Source organism: Homarus americanus, unplaced genomic scaffold (genome assembly GCF_018991925.1).
Source record: "Homarus americanus isolate GMGI-L3 unplaced genomic scaffold, GMGI_Hamer_2.0 scaffold14467, whole genome shotgun sequence".
Taxonomy (NCBI): Eukaryota; Metazoa; Arthropoda; class Malacostraca; order Decapoda; family Nephropidae; genus Homarus; species Homarus americanus.
Window position 1 is genome coordinate 8,775,205 of NW_024733734.1, and position 22,987 is coordinate 8,798,191.

Here is a 22,987-nt window from a genome sequence, read left to right on the forward strand (position 1 = left end):
GTAGGAATTGTTTTTTTCTGATCTCTGGTAGATACCATTTTTAGGAAGTTATTGAGAAGATGATATAATCCTAAGGCAACACAGGAGGCAACTTGTCCACCGTTTTATTGTGGCCGACTCAATCAAATTAAACACAATTACCATCTGGCGGTTAGCTCATGAACTTTTTCGTGAGTAAATGGATACCTGGACTTTACTGATAACAGGTGTATCATACCATATTTTAGACTGTATACAGAAATCTAAATTAGTATCTCCAGAAGTTGTGTAATAATAGTCCTTCTGAACCTAAGGTATAAGGTCCTGGTGATACGTATCTGACTTTTACGTATTAGTTTTTCGTAAAGGATGAATTTTCATGGAGAGAAATTGCCTGTGTTAATGGCCATAAAACGATGATGATGAAGATGATAATGATGGTGATGATGATGTTTTGGTATTAAGCACTATTGGAAAAGTGTCTGTCTGTCTCTTGGTTTGCTTTCCTTCGTGTCTGGTTAGGGTCATCAAGGTATCGGGCTGTGTTAATCAGTCCGATGATGTAATGGATAATCCCCCAATTCAGCAAGTACTACTCCTCTTGAATGTGTATCGTTATTTAGTGTTCATTCTTGGGAGTAAACTTTTCCTCTGGATGTAAAATTGGCTGTGTAGTTGCACACTGTGAAGGGATGCAGTTGTGTGATGGCAGCTTGCATCTGTGATTGGTTTGTCCTCACCTAACATGGATACATTCACTGGTTCCTCTGTTTGTACTGTACTGGGCTTGTACTGTATTCCTAGAAAATGACATGTAAAGTGAAGCCATGTTAAACAAGACCAGTACTGTATTATGTTGTAAAAGGTCAGTTAGGTTCTAGATCTTCTCATGGACCAAATAATGTACAGTATCTGCCCCTCAGACATTCTTCCCCTATACAATTGTTCACACTTCTGTCCCACAAACATCTGTGTGTGTATACAAAACTCATGCATATTACCTGTATATAAACAGGGCGAACCTTAAAAACATAATTATGAATATTTACAGTATGAAACGACAGTAGAATGGATGTAAGCCATCTTTTGACGTGCCTGCTTGCCAGTGCCAAGCACATCTGCTCCAACTGGCCCACCGCCACACACCACACAACACCTACTTGCACTGGATCACCACACCCAGGACTTACTGACTTCACTGTAGGTTCATGCAATGATGTGGCAGATTTCCCACTATCAATTTGGCAGTATATTCCGACTTAGATTCCTAATTAAATATTGTTATACTTGCTAAGAGCATCTTGCTGTGTGTGGCAGATGGCTGTGTGTAGTGGTTAATTGTGTGAGGCAGCTGGGTGTGTGAGGCAGCTGGCTGTGTTTTGGCAATAAGCTGTGTCTGGCAACAAGCTGTGTTTGGCAACAAGCTGTGTTTGGCAATAAGCTGTATGTGGCAGCTAGCTATGTGAGGCAAGAAGTTGTGTGAGGCAGCTATTATTGTATGGCAACAAGCTGTGTGAGGCAGCTATTATTGTATGGCAACAAGCTGTGTGAGGCAGCTAGCTGTGTGTGGTTGTATGTGACGCTGCAATGTACACTGGTACCCTTGTCCCCACAGTTCTTGGCTTGGCATGAGCATAAGCACAGAATTTTGTCATTCAACTCATGCAATTGTGAATCATCTCATGCATATATGAATTTTGGTGCTGAAATGTAAAGCATGCAGTTTCAAAACTGTGCAGAAAGAGACTGTGCAAATCAAGTGATGATTGAAGGTGTTATCTGTTGTTGCTGCCTAAACTTGCATCTAATCCTTGGAACAAATTTGTCCTTGGGTCTGTCATACTGTATTGTGTAGTATTATATTATCTTGGTCATTCCAAGAAAGTGTCAGTAATGGAACAATTTTAATTTAGCTAAGTTCAGTTGTTAGGCAGTAGGTAGTAGGCAGCTACCAAACAGGGAGGTACTACCACCTGGGAAGATATTGGAAGCATAATGTGTTGTCTAATGGTAGACCCTGCTGCTATATGGCATTGCAAAAATTGTGACCAAGTCCCAGGTTGCTGATCTGACTTTCTGCCTCATTTACACACAATTGCGGGGTCTCAATTGTTTCTCTTGCTATTGACAACACAACATACATATTTCGTTTCTCACTAATGATCTATTTTTTTAATTTCTTTATGGTTCCTTATTATTATTATTATAATTATTATTATTGCAGTGTTTTCATTATTATTATTATCATTATTATTTTATTTTTATTTTTGTATTTTTTATTATAAATTTTACTTATCTGAATTATTATTATTATTATTATTATTATTATTATTATTATTATTATTATTATTATTATTTTTATTATTGTTACTACTGTAGTGGACTTCTCCCCTACAACTGCATAGCCGCAGCCACCAGCTGCTACCATCTTCCCTAGCAACCAAGCGAGTGGCGTCACCAGATGTCACCGTATCTTAGCAACGGAACCAAAGACCGGCGACTTTCTCGGGTTTTCCCAACATGACTCATAGATGACTCACGGCTGCTGGGTATATAAGCTCTGTCTCTCCATTGAGATTCATTCTGGCCCATCTTCCTGAACACTCAACACCTCCTCCAGCAAGCTCCACGCTGTCCAGCTTTCATTCAACCAGGAGGCCAGCAACAGGCAACATCTTCTCTAACGAAGCTCCTGTACATCTACCTCCTTCAACACGCTACTCACCGAATGTCTCTACTGAGCAGCTCCTCACCACACGGCACCTCCAGCACCAGACTGTCTATCATATAACTTATATTATACAAGAAACCACCTTAGAGTTTCCATCCATCCTGAGTGCTAGACAACATTATACCACGAATTCCTACACTACGTTTTCGCCCCCCCGGGCCCTGATGTCGGTCGGTGACCTGTGTCCGGGTGGGCTTATACCCGTAAAAAAACAACAGAAAAAAAAAATCTTTGGGAAATTTTAATCAGGACCAGAGATTATTCACTTTCTGATTCCTTCAGTGCCATGCTCAATGATGTTGATGGACTGTCATATAAATTATAGACTTATTAGAACAATTTCTGCAGTGCTGCCAAGTGTTGCTGGTATATTAACCCCACTTTGTGAGAGAAATATAGCATCAATGACATGCATTTCTGTTGACTACCTTGTATGGAACTCTTTTAGAGCTGACACCTATACTGTGATTTCTTTTGCAGTGACTTGACCTCTTACTTGCAGGGTTGGCCAGTGTGTATAAGGCAGACATGTGTCAACGATGTCATGACTGCCACATCTACAAAATACATAAGTTATCATTTATACGACACCCATTTAGGGTAAACATGAGGGCTTTCTACTGTACTTCAGAGAAAAAAAAATATTAATAGCCTGGGGAGTGGCTGGCTGGTGCTGGTAGTTTAACCACTTGTGTACAGGGTTGCCTCTGCTGAATAAAATTTCCTGGCATTATCCAAATTAACTATTAAAAGTGACGTCGCTGTAGTGAAGGGGGTTAAACTAATTAAGAGGTACGGTACAGGAAGGTGTGACCATGTAAATGTTCATGCAGTATATAAGGGGGGAGGGAAGTATGTACAGTACTGTGGGAAAGAAAATTTCATGAACTTAATAATTTTTATACAGTGTGGGACCTTAATGATATACAACCCCGAGTAAGAATTAAAATTGGGGTGTTGGGATCTGTGTGTGAATATAATCTTGGTGATAGGGAAGAGGATGATGGGATTGTAGGTAAATATGGAGTACTAGGTATGAACAGAAACAGGGAGAGAGAGGGGTAGAAATGTCTGTTAAGAGGATTGACTGTTGAATCCATTGTTTAGAAAGAAACTACAAAACTAAAAAAATATACAGCACAGAGAGGCAGGGCAGTAGAGTGTATACAGGGATTCACAGACTGTATTTGGTGGGTAGAAGAGTGAAGTGTTAATTTAATTGCTGTGGATGTACTAAGAACATAGCCGGCCATTATTTAAAGTGAAGCAACGTTAATAACAGATGGAAGGTTGAAAGAGAAAGAGCTTTAAAGTAAGAGAGAAATAATACTAATATGTTCTAAGGGTGTATAAGATGAAGGAGTGAAATGTGTCTTAATGGTGGCGGTGGTGAAATTAAGTATTAGCAGTGGTGAAGTGGTTCGTGTATGGGTAATTGGGATGATGTAGTGATGTGACTGTATGTTGGTATTTAATGAGTAAGGGAGGTTGTTTGGTTGACAGTTGAGGTTGTACTGTATGGTATTAAGATCATTGGAGGTTATGTAAGGGTGGTACTATGGGGTTGGATGGCGTTAATTGTATCAGATATTATGTAGGAGTGATAGGTAGAGGTTTATGAAATTATAGTGGAGGAAATTAGTTGATGATGATGGTGGTGGTGGTAGTTACTTGTAGTTGCAGGAGGCTGGTGGTACTTCCGGCTTCTTCTGGGAGTAATAAAATTTGAAACAGTTGTACAGTGAAACCTCCACATACCAAACATCTCTCTGTGTATATAATCCATGTGATGGGGGTTTCACATGTAACGGAGCCTCGATATAGCGGACTCTTTGCCTCTGTATAGTTCGTTAGATGGGGGTGAGAAATGTAATGGACCCCGATATAACGGACTTTCCTCTCTTGATATAGTCTGTTAAATAAAAGAATCACTGTATTGAGGTGATGATGGTACAGTGATGACTATGTGCAGTTGTTGGTAGTTATGTTTGGGTGATAATAACAGCAAGGTTTATTTGGTGGGTTTTGTAAAGTGTAATAGCATGGAAAATGGCTATATAAAACAGTAATGATGATCGTTGGGGTTGTTGGGGACTAGAGGTAGTTAATGAGCTGTAGTTTTAATACTGTTTTCTTAATAGATTTTAACCATTGTTGTTTTTCATTATTTACAGCAGAACTTGATAAGAGAAGTGGTCAGTGGTGTCCATCTACCCAGTGTGTGTTTTGTTTTATATAGACTTTTATAGTTTCCTTGTTTGGTCAAAGGTAAATTGATGAGGCAGATAGGGTTTTGTCTAGTTAAGGCTACGTAAGAGGCATTTACCTGTTATCTCTTTCAGGACTGAGGCAGACTCTCGGGCTTCCCCTTCCTCATCAGGGAATGGGACAGTCTAAGGCCCATAGTTCCTTGCTGGTGTTCTGGTACTGTAATTTCATGAGGATGTAAAGCATAAAAGCCTTCATGGTAGGGAATACCTGCATGTTAGGTGAAGCAGAGGTGATGGTGGGAGGAGTGAACGTCTCAGGTGATTCACCACCCTTGTTTAGTGGGATGATGACAGTTGTTTGAGTTCTCCTGGTGTTTTATGGATGTTTGAAAGAGAGAGAGAGAGAGAGAGAGAGAGACTTGTTCTCCTGTGGATGAGAGATAAGTGTCTCCATCACCTCCTCATGAGCACATCATCTTGAGGACTAATTTATTTTGTTTTTTGGCTTCACATTAGAATCTGTGTGTGTGTGTTAATAGGGGTTGAAGTCGTTTCATGTCTATACAGTACAGTATCTGCAGTGCGTACCTTGTGGTGGGTTTTGTTACTGTTGTTCATTGTGTATACTGTAGAGGCTACCACCATCTCGACCAAATCCTTTTTAAATGAAGTGTAAGACACAGTGCCGGAGAATAACCGAAGAACACAAGATAACTTGACGGATGCACTGACTGATCATTGTCCTGGAACACAGGGCTGGGTAAACAGGCAAATGGATAGGGGACTACAGCTGGGGTTTCTGATGTGTGAGGCCAGCATGTTGACTACTACACCCATGTCTATAACAGAGGCCACCAGTTGGCAGTATGAACCTTCTTGGAAACACTACCAAAGGTATATTCATTTAATCAAGCAGGAGTCACTTTTGGTATCCTTGGTGAAGGAGTTCTTCATTTATAGGTTTTGAATGCAGGGTCAAATACTTTAGAAACTTATAAGTTTGCATTACCCAGATGTCAAAGAGAACCTTTGTTATCATCCCTACTGAGGGTATACAGTACAGTGTGTGGATGTGTCTCACTGCTTCTTCATTAAATATCCTTCTTGTATTATGGAGTTCTTGTGGCCCCTTGAACCATTTCTCTGATTCTTGGACTCTATAAGGCCTTCATAGAGGAGGGAGTTGGTTTATTACTCCCTCTCATGGATTAGCCTCAGGCCCAGTATAGGTTTTGTTTATAAAACCAGATGACTGTACTGAATGAGCTTCAGGTTTGTGTAGATTAATTTCTCAACTTGGAAACTGTGTGTGGTGCATCTATTTATCTGATAAATATAGTCCAGAGTAACTTGGCAGACCACTTGAAGAACATCAGAATACAGGAAACTACAGTAGACATATTGGCCCATGTGAGTCAGCTTTGTCTTTAAACCATTAGCCTGAGAGTGGAATCTTTTGGGCATAACCAGGTAGAGGTCAAGGCCATTAAACACACACAGTAAAGTTCTATGAGACAGTACAGTAGCCTTAATATTCCCGGTAGTATATACGAGTCAGTACTTCCTGAGGTATCAGTGAAGAGCTTACCTCCCACTACCTATATGTGATTGTAGTTCCTTTGTATTGTGTGCCACTTGGGAGGTTGTAAGGTTACTGATTGTCTTAACTTGGTCTCTGTGTAGCTTATGGTCTTTATCCCCCACCTCTGCTAGCTGGGTTACTTGCATGGGTTGCTGGATTATTGCAGAAGTTATAAATGAGGGTTTGATCCTAAATCCCATTTGTAACCAAGGATGGATTGTGCAACTTCATTTCCTGCCTCCTCTCTTGGGGTGTTGAGCAAGAACTGAGTAGGTTGAATGTGTCGTTTGTTTCATATTCAACAACAAATGTAGATTAAGGAGTGAGTGTATGTCATCACAGCAGTGAAGACTCATCTTTCAGTCTGATGGTTAACTGATGCCTCCTAGTACTGTACAGTGCCTTCTTATATATGGGTTATAGTTGTTTTGGGAAAGAAAGAACATTTTCAGGAATTTAATCCCAGTTACTTATTAAGTGTACTGTGAACCTTAGTTGTCCCATTGATTTGTTGACTGTACAGTATATGTGTTGCTTGGTCCAAGATTGGTTATAAAATGGGATTTCTTGATGAATCTCACCTGTTTCACCTGAAAAGAAACCCTTGAGACTGCAAAAGTTATATAGGATTGTAATTTACAGTAGCTTCTTTGTCTTTAGGCTGTGCAATCATTTCTCCCATTCTTATTGGATTTTTTTGGCCAATTTAATGTTGTTTCTTTCTGGGTAAGGGCAGCCTGTCTCCCCTTGTTCAGTATTAATGGAGAGAGACCTGTAGGGTGTATCCTTCTGTTCCTTCTCTGCCATTGTCATCAGTATCCCTCTAGGGGCAATCCCACATGGGATTAAGAGCCTGGAACACTGTCTTTCTGACTGTCACTGTGTTTAGAATATTAATAACTCAACATTGACTTCAGACAACACCTCTAGCTTGAATATCTTATGAGATAGATTGACCCAAGTCCAGGATCTTTCACCGTATGTTTCAGTAGTTTTGATCATTAAGGAGACATTGTTAGGAGTGGCATGTGATCAAAGACTAAGTGGGATTCTTTATATCTGTGGTCTTGAGGTCTTGTGTCTTTATGGGTGGGTCTTAGAGGTTTTAAGACACACCTCTTGGAACACTGTTGTGGTCTTTGTCACTTATACTATTGGGGCCTGATAGGTCCAGATTTTTGGGGGGTTTTAAGACATCCAATTTGGTCTTAAAAACACTGATTAATTATTGTTAATGTTATTGCATGAAAGAGACTCTTATTTTTGTGCAAGAGACCTGTTGTTGAGCTGGACACAGTGTTCCAGTAAGTTCTTTTGTGGTTTAAATTTTTTTATTTCAAGATGCTGTATAAATTGAAATGGCAATTGAATACACAAGTAACTTCTAAACACAACTTTGTTAATGACAGGTTGGAGTGGGGTTTTTTCCCCCTCTCTGTTGCTACGGGCAAACTAATGGAAAACATAATTACAAAAGTTATTTCATGGCATGTGATATGCATATAACAGTAGGGACTAGAAGGGCATATATATCAAGCAAAGTAGATTATAGTTCAGAGATTGAGGTTGACTGTTAAGCTAAGAATTATGTTTTTAAGATGATAAGGACACATGTACAGTATATTTGTGATAAATTACTTGGGTCATGTAGTCATTTTTTGTTAATCATCTGGATTACATTCATGATTTCACTACATTGGTAAGAGACTTCAGAGAAGTGTGTAGTCATCCTCGCACCAAAGTGGCTGGCTCAAGGCATCAGAATTGAGAGCCGTTTAGGATTTAATTAATGTGAGATCATTCCTGACAAGCTCAACTAGTGGACTACAGACACACTCTTATGACTGACCTGAACAACAAGCTTCTACTACTTGAAGGAGTAGTAACATGTGTACTGAAGCAGTAACATGTGTACTGAAGCAGTAACATGTGTACTGAAGCAGTAACATGTGTACTGAAATAGATCACTCTTTTCACTTGCTTTGTACAGTATGTACTGCCAGACCAAGTACTGTACTGTACCACATGAACCAACTACAGTACATTACAGGTATTAGTGTAAGACTGTTCCTGATATGTAGGAGTCAGTCCAGAAGCTTTTAGCTGTATATGAAAGCAAGGAGTCTTTCCAGCTTGCAGCAGCACGAGATTAGGTACAAGGTAGACTGGTGTTCTCCAGAGAGAGCAAGAAAGAGCCATTAAGAAGTCACTGTGCTTAAGGGCATTGTCAGTTGGACAAGCTGCTGCTGCTTCAACCCACCTGATGGAGAAGGTGAAACTCCAGCATTGAGACCTGGTAAGTCTGGTAGCTTCATGGACAGTACCTGGACGGCTGCTGTTGTTGTTCCCACGGACGAGAAAGAGGTTAACAAGTGGGGAAAGTACAGTATATATTCTTTAAACAATAATCACACTCACCTTCTCCAGCCAAACTCGTTCATCATCCAGCACTGTTATCAGTATCAACTTGAGGAACTTGTTTGCATCTCAAGACATGTGAAATGAACAACCTATATTCTGGTTAAGTTAGGTGTTGATACGATGTATATTAAGTTAGGTTAGGTGTAAGAAAGCTCTAGGATCGATTAGGTTAGGTATGTTACTTGTGAGGTTAGATTAGGCGAGGCTAAGCTATGTGTATGAGAGCCCTGTGTTAGGTTAAGATAGGTCAGGAGAGCCTTGGGTTAGGTTAGGTTAGGTTAGACGAAGTGTAGGTGAGTGCTTTGGGTTATACTAGGTGTAGGAGAGCCCTAGGTCAGGTTAGTTTAGGTGTAGGAGAGCCCTAGGCCAGGTCAGGTTAGGTTAGCTTTAGGCAAACATCAGTTCAGGTGTACAGTACAGTAGACAAGCCCCCAGGGTGATCAACTTTGTGTGGTATGTGGCGGTGGTTCACTGTCAGGGCATCAACCCTCCAGCCACAATCATAACAAGACTACCCTCGGGGATCTGTGGTCGACGGGGCACTGGGAAAACGTCACTTGTGGGCAGGTTTCGAGAGGTGACCGACTCCCTGGCTTCTTAAGGACTGTACTCAGAAACACTATATTTTCCCTCATCTGTTCTGAAGGTTGTGTTAAAAATGTCCTTCTTCTTCATCTATCGTTTTATTCTTCTTTTATATCTTCGTCTTCTTCTTCTTGTTCTCTGGGGAAATAAATTAGTGTTTTGTGTTGTAATGTTATTATCATTTAGTTTTGTTGTTAGTATTGGTGTAATAATGATGTTTTTCTCTCTATCTTTACAGGTAAGAAACTGGTGTGTGTTCAGAACTTTTCCCTGAGGTGCGTAGGTATGTGTGTGTGTCTGTCTCACTGTGTCTCCTCTCTCTCTCTCTCATGGATACATAATCAGTCGAGTGTATCAGAGTGTATTTTGGGTGTAGTACAGTACTGTATTGGTGGTGGCGTTGTACTGTTCTCTATTATATTATTATTATTATTATTATTATTATTATTATTATTATTATTATTATTATTTTTATTATTATTATTATTATTATTATTATTATTTTTATTGTTGTTGTTGTTGTTGTTGTTGTTAAGAGCTTGACGTTTCCAAGGCTTCAACAGTTCCCAGTAACGTGTGATAAGTCAAAACATGTGTATATACTGTGTGTGGGGTATATGCGGTATTATAAGTGTGTTTGGTAGTAGTATGACGATATTATAAGCATGAGGATGGCAGTGTAAGTATGTGTTATACTGTCAGGGTGTCAGTATAAGGGTCTAAGACAGTGTGGTAGTAGTGTCAGTATAAGGAAGACAGTGTAGTCGTAGTGTCAGTATAAGGGTCTAAGACAGTGTAGTAGTAGTGTCAGTATAAGGGTCTAAGACAGTGTAGTAGTGTCAGTATAAAGACGGTAGTAGTGTCAGTATAGGGTCTAAGACAGTGTAGTAGTAGTGTCAGTATAAGGGTCTAAGACAGTGTAGTAGTAGTGTCAGTATAAGGGCCTAAGACAGTGTAGTAGTAGTGTCAGTATAGGGTCAAGACAGTGTAGTAGTAATTCAGTATAGGGTCTAAGACTGTGTAGTAGTAGTGTCAGTATAGGGTCTAAGACAGTGTAGTAGTAGTGTCAGTATAGGTGGGTCTAAGACGTGTGTAGTAGTGTCAGTATAGGGTCAAGACAGTGTAGTAGTGTCAGTATAGGTCAAGACAGTGTAGTAGTATAGGCAGACTGTAGTAGTGTCAGTATAAGGGTCTAAGACAGTGTAGTAGTGTCAGTATAAGGGTCTAAGACAGTGTAGTAGTAGTGTCAGTATAAGGGTCTAAGACAGTGTAGTAGTAGTATCAGTATAGGGTCTAAGACAGTGTAGTAGTAGTGTCAGTATAGGGTCTAAGACAGTGTAGTAGTAGTGTCAGTATAAGGGTCTAAGACAGTGTGTAGTAGTGTCAGTATAAGGGTCTAAGACAGTGTAGTAGTAGTGTCGTATAAGGGTCTAAGACAGTGTAGTAGTAGTGTCAGTATAAGGGGTCTAAGACAGTGTAGTAGTAGTGTCAGTATAAGGGTCTAAGACAGTGTAGTAGTAGTGTCAGTATAAGGGTCTAAGACAGTGTAGTAGTGTCAGTATAAGGGTCTAAGACAGTGTAGTAGTGTCAGTATAAGGGTCTAAGACTGTAGTAGTGTCAGTATAAGGGTCAAGACAGTGTAGTAGTAGTGTCAGTATAGGGTCTAAGACAGTGTAGTAGTAGTATCAGTATAAGGGTCAAAGACAGTAGTAGTCAGTATAGGTAGACAGGGCTAAGACTGTGTAGTAGTAGTGTCAGTATAAGGGTCAAGACAGTGTAGTAGTGTCAGTATAAGGGTCTAAGACAGTGTAGTAGTGTCAGTATAAGGGTCTAAGACAGTGTAGTAGTAGTGTCAGTATAAGGGTCTAAGACTGTGTAGTAGTGTCAGTATAAGGGTCTAAGACAGTGTAGTAGTAGTGTCAGTATAAGGGTCTAAGACAGTGTAGTAGTGTCAGTATAAGGGTCTAAGACAGTGTAGTAGTAGTGTCAGTATAAGGGTCTAAGACAGTGTAGTAGTAGTGTCAGTATAAGGGTCTAAGACAGTGTAGTAGTGTCAGTATAAGGGTCTAAGACAGTGTAGTAGTAGTGTCAGTATAAGGGTCTAAGACAGTGTAGTAGTGTCAGTATAAGGGTCTAAGACAGTGTAGTAGTGTCAGTATAAGGGTCTAAGACAGTGTAGTAGTGTGTCAGTATAAGGGTCTAAGACAGTGTAGTAGTAGTGTCAGTATAAGGGTCTAAGACAGTGTAGTAGTGTCAGTATAAGGGTCTAAGACTGTGTAGTAGTAGTGTCAGTATAAGGGTCTAAGACAGTGTAGTAGTGTCAGTATAAGGGTCTAAGACAGTGTAGTAGTAGTGTCAGTATGGGTCTAAGACTGTGTAGTAGTGTCAGTATAAGGGTCTAAGACAGTGTAGTAGTAGTGTGTCAGTATAAGGGTCTAAGACAGTGTAGTAGTGTCAGTATAGGGTCTAAGACAGTGTAGTAGTAGTGTCAGTATAAGGGTCTAAGACAGTGTAGTGTCAGTATAGGTCAAGACAGTGTAGTAGTGTCAGTATAAGGGTCTAAGACATGTAGTAGTAGTGTCAGTATAAGGGTCTAAGACTGTGTAGTAGTAGTGTCAGTATAAGGGTCTAAGACAGTGTAGTAGTAGTGTCAGTATAAGGGCCTAAGACAGTGTAGTAGTAGTGTCAGTATAAGGGTCTAAGACAGTGTAGTAGTAGTGTCAGTATAAGGATCTAAGACAGTGTAGTAGTAGTGTCAGTATAAGGGTCTAAGACAGTGTAGTAGTAGTGTCAGTATAAGGGTCTAAGACAGTGTAGTAGTAGTGTCAGTATAAGGGTCTAAGACAGTGTAGTAGTGTCAGTATAAGGGTCTAAGACAGTGTGGTAGTAGTGTCAGTATAAGGGTCTAAGACAGTGTAGTAGTAGTGTCAGTATAAGGGTCTAAGACAGTGTAGTAGTAGTGTCAGTATAAGGGTCTAAGACAGTGTAGTAGTGTCAGTATAAGGGTCTAAGACAGTGTAGTAGTAGTGTCAGTATAAGGGTCTAAGACAGTGTAGTAGTAGTGTCAGTATAAGGACCTAAGACAGTGTAGTAGTAGTGTCAGTATAAGGGTCTAAGACTGTAGTAGTAGTAGTGTCAGTATAAGGGCCGTGTGATAGTATAAGTGCGTACGTAGTGGTCTTGGGGCAGCAGTATATGTGGTGGTGACGATGTAAGTGCGGGAGTGTCAGGGGTAACTTATAAGTCTGTAGTAGTAGTAGTAGTAGTAGTAGTAGTAGTTGTAGTGTCAGGGTAAGATATAAGTCTGTGTGGGTCAGAAGTATAAGTGTGGTAGTGTTAAGTATAAGTGTGTGTGTGGTAGTGTTAGCTAGGGTGTCCGGGGTGGGTGCGGCGCCCCTTGAGGCCTGGGCCGCACCTCCTTGTGTTGGGGGGCGGCAGCGTGGGGGTGGAGCAGGAGGGAGGGACGTAGTAAGTTTAGAGTACAACATTCATACTCTGCAGGCTACGCTATTGATCGTGTGTCGGGCGGGCGGGTAAGGGCGGAGTTGCCGTGGTTGGCTGGCGCACCTGTCGACCGTAATGGCGTGCGCGTGGTGTGGTGGCTGACTGGCCCGAGCTCACAGAGGCCATACCCGCCTTCCCCGCACCACCACCACCCACCCACCGCGCCCACCCAACTCATCTCGGGAACACTTTACGTTGCTCCGGTTTGTGTAGGGATCACTGAGCCGCGCCGCTTGCCAGAATGTATCGTCGGTGCAGGGCGGGGAGCGGCGGCCCCCCTGGTGAACGTTGACTGTGGAGCGTTCACGGTAGTGTGGGGAGGGGGGGCTGCCTGTGTCAATGAGAAGGGACGAGCATGCGCCCTCACACAACCCTACGCTAAAACCATACACTTCCTCCTGCACCTCACAACCTGCTGATGGGGAGGTGTTAATGGTTGTGTTTGGTGTTTGTTTGGGGAGGTGTAGGGTGTAATGTGTGTGTGTGTTAGCGGACGGACGTGTGTGTATGTGTGTGTGGCGCGTGTGTGTGTGTGTAAGTGGGGGAGTGGGCGGGTGGTGGAGGGTGGGTGGGGGAGCGGACATCGGGCGGCCGGGTGGTAGTGCAGGAGTGAGTAGTAGTAACCCGGCGGGAGTGGCAGTGGCGGGGCAGCACACCACACCACTCCTCGTCGGCCCTCACCACCACTACCACCTCCACCACCACCTCCACCATAACTAACAACCTCCCCCATCACCACCATCATCACCTCACCACCATCACTATCATCACCGCCGCCGCTGCCTCCATCACGCCCCCCCTGTGCCGCCCTTCACTCCTTCATCACAACGTAGGAGTAGCAGAAGGATCCCCGCCGCCCTCCTGACCAGGTAGGCTCATGTAGTGGTGTGGGGGCGCCCCTGGTTAGGTCCTCCTCAGGCCTGCCGCACGGGGATCAAGATCAGAGGCGACCTTGACCTTTGTTGCACAGCGCCCAAGGGATAATTTGCCCTGCAACTCTTGCCTCACACACTCCAGCCTAACAAAGGAACGGTTTTTACACTCCACACGTTACAATGGACGTGTTTATGTAGTGCCAGCCAGGAAACACAGGATAACTGGCCGCCACAACATGAGGAAGCTATGTTGAGCAAGTAGGTAGCCGGCATAACCTAACTTAACCTCACCACCTTCACTCACTCACACACACACACAGCTCAGTCACTCGTGTTGATGTTACCCGCGTCTTATCCACACAACCCACTGCCAACATGACGCTTCCTTCACCCAACACTCCTCCTGCTGCTGGTAACAAAGACTGGACGGCCGCTGGTTCACTTCACTACACTGGCTAATAATAGTATCGCTGCCACAAACGTTGTAAACACAAAAAAATAATAATAAAATTGAGGGGATTGGAAGGGACACTGCACTCAGCTCAGTGGAGGTGTCACCTTGTAGGAGAGGTGTAGCGCGTCTTGCACTCCATGGCTCCTCCCATGGCTGTGTGTGTGTGTGTGAGGGACCTGGGGTGGAGTGGGAGGACCTCTTGTCTGGTGTGTGTGTGTGTGTAGTGTAATGTGTGTGTGCATGTGTACGTGTTGCGTAGTGAGTGTGTGTATGTGTGTGCGTGTGTGCGCATGCGTGCTTGTGTGTGTACGTGTGTGTAGCGGAGTGTAGTATTGTGTGTAGTGTAGTATGTGTACGTGTTGCTTAGTGTAATGTACTGTGTGTGTGTGTAGTGTAATTAGGACAAATTATTTAGCCAGAATTGTATATAATGTTTGCTTGTGGCGTAGTGAATTGTGTGTACATGTAGCTTAATGTGTTCGTGTGTGTGTGTGTGTACGTACAAGTGTAGCGTATTTGTGTGTGTGTGTAGAGAGTAGTAGTAGTAGTGCCTGAAGGGGTGTTGGGTGCTCGTGGAGGAGGTAGGACGTTTATGGGGGCGTGCCATATGTGGTGGAGGTGTTGCTAGGTTGGTGGTGGCTCTTTCACCACAAGCAGCCAGTTGCCTTCTAGCACCAGTAGGGTCCACCACCAGGGCCAGGCCGGGTGCACTCTCTCTCGCTCCCTCCCTCGGCTGTTCTGTACAAGGCAAACCACAAGTAGTGTGCTCCTCTGTGTGTGTTGTGTTGTGTTATGTTGTGTTGTGTTGTGTTGTGTTTCTGTGTATGTTGTGTTGTGTTTCTGTGTATGTTGTGTTGTGTTTGTGTGTATGTTGTGTTGTGTTTGTGTGTATGTTGTGCTATGTTGTGTTGTGTTTGTGTATGTTGTGTTGTGTTTCTGTGTATGTTGTGTTGTGTTTGTGTGTATGTTGTGCTATGTTGTGTGTGTGTTTGTGTGTGTATGTTGTGCTATGTTGTGTTGTTTTGTGTGTATGTTGTGCTGTGTTTGTGTGTATGTTGTGTTGTGTTTCTGTGTATGTTGTGCTATGTTGTGTTGTGTTTGTGTGTATGTTGTGTTGTGTTTGTGTGTATGTTGTGCTATGTTGTGTTGTGTTTGTGTGTATGTTGTGTTGTGTTTCTGTGTATGTTGTGTTGTGTTTGTGTGTATGTTGTGCTATGTTGTGTTGTGTTTGTGTGTATGTTGTGCTATGTTGTGTGTTGTGTTTCTGTATATGTTGTGTTGTGTTTGTGTGTATGTTGTGTTGTGTTTCTGTGTATGTTGTGTTGTGTTTGTGTGTATGTTGTGCTATGTTGTGTGTGTTTGTGTATGTTGTGTTGTGTTTGTGTGTATGTTGTGTTGTGTTTGTGTGTATGTTGTGTTGTGTTTGTGTGTATGTTGTGCTATGTTGTGTTGTGTTTGTGTGTATGTTGTGTTGTGTTTGTGTGTATGTTGTGTTGTGTTTGTGTATGTTGTGTGTTGTGTTTGTGTGTATGTTGTGCTATGTTGTGTTGTGTTTGTGTATGTTGTGTTGTGTTTGTGTGTATGTTGTGCTATGTTGTGTTGTGTTTGTGTGTATATTTGTGTTTGTGTTTCTGTGTATGTTGTGTTGTGTTTGTGTGTATGTTGTGCTATGTTGTGTTGTGTTTGTGTGTATGTTGTGCTATGTTGTGTTGTGTTTCTGTATATGTTGTGTTGTGTTTGTGTGTATGTTGTGTTGTGTTTCTGTGTATGTTGTGCTATGTTGTGTTGTGTTTGTGTGTATGTTGTGCTATGTTGTGTTGTGTTCTGTGTATGTTGTGCTATGTTGTGTTGTGTTTGTGTGTATGTTGTGTTGTGTTTGTGTGTATGTTGTGCTGTGCTGTGTTTCTGTGTATGTTGTGTTGTGTTTGTGTGTGTATGTTGTGTTGTGTTTGTGTGTATGTTGTGCTGTGTTTCTGTAGCATGTTGTGTTGTGTTTGTGTGTATGTTGTGTTGTGTTTCTGTATATGTTGTATTTGTGTTTGTGTGTATGTTGTGTATTTGTGTTTCTGTGTATGTTGTGCTATGTTGTGTTGTGTTTGTGTGTATGTTGTGCTATGTTGTGTTGTGTTTCTGTGTATGTTGTGCTATGTTGTGTTGTGTTTGTGTGTGTGTGTTTCTGTGTATGTTGTGCTGTGTTGTGTTTGTGTGTATGTTGTGCTATGTTGTGTTGTGTTTGTGTGTATGTTGTGTTGGGGTGACTATCCGTTGTCTGTCGTTAGTAGTGAAATTAGTTGGTGTTAATCACCTTAGTGTTTGTATTTCACCTGATGATTAATCACCCTAACACTACCTGGTGGGGTTAGTTTAGGTCAGGTCAGGTTAGCATTAGGTCAGGTCAGGTTAGCATTAGGGTAGGCTAGGTTAGTATTAGGTCAGGTTTGGTTAGCATTAGGTCAGGTCAGGTTAGGTTAGCATTAGGGTAGGCTAGGTTAGTATTAGGTCAGGTTAGGTTAGCATTAGGTCAGGTCAGATTAGGTTAGCATTAGGGTAGGCTAGGTTAGTATTAGGTCAGGTTAGGTTAGCATTAGGTCAGGTCAGGTTAGCATTAGGTCAGGTCAGGTTAGCATTAGGTCAGGTCAGGTTAGCATTAGGTCAGGTCAGGTTAGCATTAGGTCAGGTTAGGTTAGCATTAGGTCAGGTTAGGTTAGCATTAGGTCAGGTTAGGTTAGCATTAGGTCAGGTCAGGTTAGGTTAGTATCAGGTTAGGTTAGTATTAAGTCAGGTTAGGTTAGGGTGTTTAATTATCAGGTGAAAGTCAGGTGTTTATAAAGGTGTCTGTAGCCAGGTGACCGGATGTAAACAAAGGTGGATTAAGTGTGTGGATGTATGATGCTGGATGGATACCTAGGTTGGATAGTGTGTGTTTGTGTACAAATGACTGTGTGAGTACTAGTGGCAGTGTGTGGGTACTAGTAACAGTGTGTGGGTACTAGTAACAGTGTGTGGGTACTAGTAACAGTGTGTGGGTACTAGTAACAGTGTGTGGGTACTAGTAACAGTGTGTGGGTACTAGTAACAGTGTGTGGGTAGTAACAGTGTGTGGGTACTAGTAACAGTGTGTGAGGTACTACTAAGTGGCAGTGTGTGGGTACTAGTAACAGTGTGTGGGTACTAGTAACAGTGTGTGGGTACTAGTAACAGTGTGTGGGTACTAGTGGCAGTGTGTGGATACTGGTGAGGTGTGTGGGTACTGAGTGACAGTGTGTGGGTACTAGTAACAGTGTGTGGGTACTAGTAACAGTGTGTGGGTACTAGTAACAGTGTGTGGGTACTAGTAACAGTGTGGATACTAGTAACAGTGTGTGGGTACTAGTAATAGTGTGTGGATACTAGTAACAGTGTGGATACTAGTAACTGCGTGGATACTAGTGACAGTGTGTGGATACTGGTGAGTGTGTGGTACTGGTGACAGTGTGTGGGTACTAGTAACAGTGTGTGGGTACTAGTAACAGTGCGTGGATACTAGTAACAGTGTGTGGTGCACTAGTAACAGTGTGTGGGTTCTAGTGACAGTGTGGGTACTAGTAACAGTGTGTGGGTACTAGTAACAGTGTGTGGATACTAGTAACAGTGTGTGGATACTAGTAACAGTGTGTGGGTACTAGTAACAGTGTGTGGTACTAGTGACAGTGTGTGGGTACTAGTAACAGTGTGTGGGTACTAGTAACTGTGTGGGTACTAGTAACAGTGTGTGGGTACTAGTAACAGTGTGTGGATACTAGTAACAGTGTGTGGGTACTGTAACAGTGTGTGGGTACTAGTGACAGTGTGTGGGTACTAGTGACAGTGCGTGGATACTAGTAACAGTGTGTGGGTACTAGTAACAGTGTGTGGTACTAGTGACAGTGCGTGGATACTAGTAACAGTGTGTGGATACTACGAACAGCGTGTGGATACTAGTAACTGCAGGTACTAGTAACTGTGTGGGTACTAGTAACAGTGTGTAGATACTAGTAACAGTGTGTGGGTACTAGTAACAGTGTGTGGGTACTAGTAACAGTGTGTGGGTACTAGTGACAGTGCGTGGATACTAGTAACTGTGTGGATACTACGAACAGTGTATGGGTACTAGTAACTGTGTAGGTACTAGTAACAGTGTGTGGGTACTAGTAACAGTTTGTGGATACTAGTAACAGTGTGTGGGTACTAGTGACAGTGCGTGGATACTAGTAACAGTGTGTGGATACTACGAACAGTGTGTGGATACTAGTAACTGTGTGGGTACTAGTAACAGTGTGTGGGTACTAGTAACAGTGTGTGGATACTAGTAACAGTGTGTGGGTACTAGTAACAGTGTGTGGGTACTAGTAACAGTGTGTGGGTACTAGTAACAGTGTGTGGGTACTAGTGACAGTGTGTGGGTACTAGTAACAGTGTGTGGATACTAGTAACAGTGTGTGGGTACTGGTGACAGTGTGTGGGTACAAGTGACAGTGGTATATTTCTTGTGATGGTGATTGTAATGGTAGTATGAATAGTGTGGTGGTAGTCTGATGATTGTGAAGGGAAGTGGATGGTGGTAGATTGTGGTGACTGTAGCTCAGGAATGGCGTAATCAATGTTTGTTGTGGTAAGGGTGTGATGGCCCTTCTCCCCTCCTTCCTCCCCTTCCTTCCTCCTTCCTTCCCTCCTCCCAAAGTAACATACATTAGTCATAGTGTTTTGCTACTGCAAGATGTTTGTTATTGGTTGTAGTCAGGTTATGATAGTGGTGAAATAGTTGTTGTTATATAGGGGGGGGGGTAGTTGTAAGTGGTGGTGGTGGTAATCAGAGGGAAATGTTGGTAGGTAGTGGTGGTGGTGGTTGTTTTGGGGGAGGGAACAGGAGGAGGATGGAGGCAAATTATAGTAAAGATTTGTGATGGAGGAAGAAGGAAGTTTAGGAGGAAGACGAAGGAATATGAGGAAGAGGAGGAGAAGAAGAGGAAGTAGGAGGAGGGAAGAAATAATTCTCTAGGGGTTAAGTCATCGTCCTCAAGGGGTTAAGTCATCGTCCTCAAGGGGTTAAGTCATCGTCCTCAAGGGGTTAAGTCATCGTCTCAAGGGTTAAGTCATCGTCCTCAAGGGTTAAGTCATCATACTGAGGGTTAAGTCATCGTCTTCAAGGGGTTAAGTCATCGTCTCAAGGGGTCAAGTCATCGTCCTCAAGGGGTTAAGTCATCGTCCTCAAGGGGTTAAGTCATCATACTGAGGGGTTAAGTCATCGTCCTCAAGAGAGTGTTGGAGACTGTGGGAGTGTTGGAGACTGTGGGAGTGTTGGAGACAGTGGGAGTGTTGGAGACAGTGGGGAGTGTTGGTGAAGGAGAGTGTTGGGAGGTGGGGAGTGTTGGAGACGGTGGGGAGGAAAGGTCATGTTATCCGTCACCAATCAATACTCAGGAGACGCTGCTTGGGAAGTGGTACCCACCCGCACACACACACCTGCACCACACCGGAACACACCCTGACCCACACCCACACCTGACCCACACACACACACCTGACCACACACCCACACCTGACCCACACACACCCACACCTGACCCACACACACCCACACCTGACCACACACTCAATCAAACCCCGCACCCGTTAACCAGATACCCACACGTGATCTTCAAGTACCCATCCGTATGTGTATGAGTAAGTCGTTATGAGTTTTATTTATCTAATGAGGGGTCGTGTACTGAGGGGTGTGTCGTGGGTGAAATGGTCATGTACTTAGGAAGGGATGGTCGTTCGTAGGTCAAATGGTCGTGTACTCATGGGGTAGTTCTGTACAAAAAGGTTAATCACGACTGACTCATTAACCACATATTATTCTGTTTGGAGAGGCAGGAAGAACGACCAGGTTAATTGATGGAGAACCAGGTGGGCGATTACCTGTTCTTGATTGGGTTTTTGTGTGTAGGTGTGTACAGGTGTGGGGGAGAGGTGTACAGGTGTGGAGAGAGGTGTGTCAGGTGTGGAGGAGATGGTTTACATGTGGGGAGAGGATGTACATGTGGAGGGGTACAGGTGTGGGGGAGAGACAGGTGTGAGGAGACGGTGCACAGGTGTGGGAGAGTGTGTGCAGGTGTGGAGGAGGGGTGTACACTGTGCAGGTGTGGGAGAGGTACAGGTGGGGGGAGGGTGTAGTAGGGGTGTACAGGTGGAGAGTGTGTACAGGTGTGGGGGAAGGTGTACAGGTGTGGGGAGGGTGTAGTAGGGGGTGTACAGGTGTGGGGGAGGGTGTAGTGGGGTGTACAGGTGTGGGGGAGGGTGTAGTAGGGGTGTACAGGTGTGGGGGAGGGTGTAGTAGGGGTGTACAGGTGTGGAGGGTGTAGTGGGGTGTACAGGTGTGGGGGGAGGGTGTAGTAGGGGTGTACAGGTGTGGGGAGGGTGTAGTAGGGTGTACAGGTGTGGGGAGGGTGTAGTAGGGGTGTACACGTGTGGGGAGAGTGTGTACAGGTGTGGGGGAGGGTGTAGTAGGGGTGTACAGGTGTGTGGGGAGAGGTACAGGTGTGGGGAGAGTGTACAGGTGTGAGGGAGGGTGTAGTAGGGGTGTACAGGTGTGGGGGAGGGTGTACAGGTAATTTAATAATGTGATAAGTGTTAATGCCGGGTTGAGTACAGTACAAAAGCTGGTGCTCTGTGTGAGGGTGTTATAATTACGAGTGGATTGTGAAGAATTATTGAAAGAGGATGTTATTAGTGCTGGTGGCTATTGGGATTGGTTAGCTTAGGTCAGGTCAGGTCAAGGTCAAGGTTAGGGTTCAATTATGGTAGGTAAGGTCAGGTAGGGGGGGTCAGGTCAAGTTAGGTTCATTTATGTAAGGTTAGGTTCAATTATGGTAGGTAAGGTCAGGTCAGGTCAAGTTAGGTTCATTTATGTAAGGTTAGGTTCAATTATGGTAGGTAAGGTCAGGTCAGGTCAAGTTAGGTTCATTTATGTAAGGTTAGGTTCAATTATGGTAGGTAAGGTTAGGTCAGGTCAGGTTGGGTTAGGTAAAATTAGGTCAAGTTAGGTCAGGTAAGGTCAGACCAGGTTAGGTTGGGGGGGGCTCAGTTGTCGAGATATTCATTATACTGTACGAATATTTGTGAAACCGGATCTAGTGTGCTTCTTTATATCCGGGTTTATTGTGACGTTTCAGAGATAATTTTATTTTCGCTCGTTTGTCATCGGAGAAATATTTTTTTTAAAGTTTGTACGGTGCGGATTTTATTGGGGAGGTACATCCACATACATCCATACATACATACATACATACTGTACATACATACACGGTTATACATACATTGCATCTAACCATCCATCTATATATATATATATATATATATATATATATATATATATATATATATATATATATATATATATGACTGACTGACTGACTGACTGACTGACTGACTGACTGACTGACTGACAAAAGGGATAAAGAAAGACTTGATCACTGTGTTACTCTATAAATAAAAACAGGTGTGAACAACATTAGCAGTCAGGTGAGGTGACGCCTGTGTGTGTGTGTCAACCAGCAGGACAGGTTAGAAGTTACCCAAGTGATGAGTGACAAGTAATGTTCAATATTAGACTTTGTGTGTGACAAGACCGCCAGCCGCGCCGCCCTGGAGGAGGTGTGTGGGGGACATTGTTGTATTCGCCTATGCCACCATCACTTCTTCCCTGCCACCACTCCTTCCCTGCCACCACTTCCACCCTGCCACCATCCTGCCACCACTCCGCCACCACTTTTCCTCCACGCTTCCTGCCACCATCACTTCTTCCCTCCACCACTTTCCCGCCACCACCTCCTTCGCCACCACTCTTCTCCTCCACCACTTCTCTGCCACCATCACTTCCTCCACCACTTCTTCCCTGCCACCACTTCTCCCCTGTCACCATCACTTCACTACCACCACGTACAGTAAGCACACTATTCACGAACTGTTACATATCCTGGACATAGTTGAGGGTATTGTCCGTGCTGACACCCGGGGTAGTGGTGTGAGGGGTGGTAGTAGTGGTGGTGGTAGTAGTAGTAGTAGTAGTAGTAGTAGAGTAGTGGTAGTAGTGGTAGTGGTTGTTGGTGGTGGTGGTAGTGTGCAGTAATAGTGGTAGTAGGTGGTGGTAGTAGTAGTAGTAGTAGTGGTGGTAGTGGTTGTTGGTGGTGGTGGTAGTAGTGGTAGTAGTAGTGGTAGTAGTGGTGGTGGTAGTAGTGGGGTGGCAGTGGTGGTGGTAGTGTGGTGGTAGTGGTGGTAGTAGTGGTGGCGGTTGTTGGTGGTGGTGGTGGTGGTAGTGGTAGTAGTGGTGGTGGTAGTGGTTGTTGGTGGTGGTAGTGGTTGTTGGTGGTGGTAGTGATAGTGGTGGTAGTAGTGGTGGTAGTAGTGGTGGTGGTGGTGGTTGTTGGTGGTGGTGGTAGTGGTGGTGGTAGTAGTGGTGGTGGTAGTAGTGGTGGTGGTTGTGGTAGTAGTGGTGGTATGGTTGTTGGTGGTGGTAGGGTATTGGGTGGTAGTGATAGTGGTGGTGGTGGTAGTGTAGTAGTGGGTAGTGGTTGTTGGTGGTGGTGGTTGTTGGTGGTGGTATGGTGTTGGTGGTGGTAGTAGTGGTGGTGGTAGTGGTTGTTG

The 22,987-nt window shown here is 43.5% G+C and overlaps 1 protein-coding gene across 4 annotated transcripts in view; it reads left to right on the forward strand.

Moving 5' to 3' along the window:
* Positions 1-22,987, forward strand: part of LOC121870002 (glucocorticoid-induced transcript 1 protein-like) — an 83,335-nt gene that overhangs the window by 19,360 nt on the left and 40,988 nt on the right. For 2 of the 4 annotated variants that reach the window (XM_042371696.1, XM_042371695.1), the window contains exon 1: positions 13,689-13,881. The exons of 1 other annotated variant lie outside the window; for it this stretch is intronic. The gene's annotated coding sequence lies outside the window, so the exon portion shown is untranslated. Of the gene's footprint in view, positions 1-13,688; positions 13,882-13,910; positions 14,146-22,987 lie in introns of those variants that run through there. One more of the 4 variants, XM_042371697.1, reaches the window with a different exon arrangement.